Below are 1689 nucleotides of genomic sequence, written 5' to 3'. Positions count from 1 at the left end.
GTCCTGATGCCCAACCCAAATATATCACCACACCAAGTCTTTATTTATTTATTTATTTTTTTTTTTTGGTCTTTGAAATAGCTGATTTATTATTAATAAACTATATAAAATCAATTATGTTTTAAATAAATGATAATAACATATTCTTTTTCTAGAAACAGCAAAATTTTATTAAGACCACAGCATAGACAGGAACTAAGCTGGGCAAGAAACTACAAAGTGCTTACAAAACGTTAAACGGGGAACATAACCACTCACACCAACTACAATTACGAAAATGCCCTCTATATTTAACCCAATTAAAAGCTAAACCAATCACCTCATTCACCCCCTTATCCGGATAAGAACCAATCTTCTTAAACAATTTGTCATTTCGCGCCTTCCACGCACCAGATGTACCCGTATATGATGGGAGTAAAAATCTTTTGTTTTTGGACAATTGCCCCACTTCGCACCAAAAGCAATAACCTCACTAATAGACTCAAATATTTGAACCAAGGCATGACACCACCTTAAAATCTGGGACAAAACCTCAAGAGCAAAACCACAACCAACAAAAATATGCTTCGCGTCTTCAATACCCTCTTCACACCAGGTACAAGCAACATCCTTCAAGCGGACCCCACGGATAGCAAGGGCTGCAGCTGTAGGGATTCTGTCTATGCAGGTCCTCCAAATGAGACATTTAAATGAGTGTAAATAATAGAATTCCCTGTTCAGACGGCAATTAACAAGTATATACTATATACATATGGTTTCATGTTCATCTGTTAATTTATACTATTCAGCATGCATGGTAAAAGCAAGTCAACGTCAAGCATATATACCGCTTTGTGGGTGCAATCAATAACTGCTAAAAGATTCACATCGAATGTATGTCTCCATGATTTTGATCCATCTGTTTCGTCTTCATAAAATGGCACAGAAGTTTCGATATCAGCACAATTAATACAAATATCCAAACCCCCGTATACTTCCACGTGCTTTTCAAATGCAGCAGCCACTTCTCCTGTTTATTGAATAAATGTCAATGAACTTCACAATTAGTATGAGTAGGAAAAAAATTAATAAGTCACAGACTACAAAAAAATTATTAACCCGGCACCATTAATTAACCCAAAATCTGATCGAGTTGACCCGAATACACCCTTACACTTACATGTCGCCGTTAAAAGGATTTGGTGCAACTTTTTTAAGTATTAGGAGCAACACTCACTGCCCCTATTGCCCTTAAATCTTGTAGTTCATATGACCCAATAATATCATAATTTGACATAAAGGTCTCATAATCAACCAAATGTTGAAGCAACCAATGTTTTAAAAACCGGTTTTTTAGTTGAACCGGTATGGTGACCGGTTCCCGGTTCAACCGGTTTAACCGGTTCGACCGCCGGGTGAACCGGTTTCTATATTTTTCATGTTTTTTTTCTATTTTCCTACACATACATACATATAGAAATTATGAATTTGATGTTTACAAGTTCAAACATTAAAAGTACACATAAAAATAAGTTGTAGATGAATCCAAATATATTAAAATAACACATAACCATAAGTTTTAGTGTTTTACATCAATCCATATAGGTCAAAAAGAAAATAAAGTAGAATACCGTAACGAAATATAGTTTTTGATGAATACAAACACATCAAATGAATTTATAACATTTATCATATGTTTTTATTTATAGA

At 34.5% G+C, this 1689-nt stretch overlaps 1 long non-coding RNA gene across 1 annotated transcript; it reads right to left on the bottom strand.

The window, feature by feature from the left end:
• Nucleotides 1-285: 285 nt before the first annotated feature.
• LOC145123457 (uncharacterized) lies at nt 286-1240 on the bottom strand. Its single transcript, XR_013715146.1, has 3 exons — nt 1160-1240; nt 828-1009; nt 286-712 (listed from the first exon to the last, which is right to left on the bottom strand). It is a non-coding gene; the product is annotated as an uncharacterized LOC145123457 (long non-coding RNA).
• Between the last annotated feature and the right edge of the window lie 449 nt (nt 1241-1689).

The sequence above is a fragment of the Lactuca virosa genome, chromosome 7 (assembly GCF_052849685.1).
Source record: "Lactuca virosa cultivar CGN04683 chromosome 7, Lactuca_virosa_CGN04683_v6, whole genome shotgun sequence".
Taxonomy (NCBI): domain Eukaryota; kingdom Viridiplantae; phylum Streptophyta; class Magnoliopsida; order Asterales; family Asteraceae; genus Lactuca; species Lactuca virosa.
This window is presented reverse-complemented; position numbering and strand designations above follow the sequence as displayed.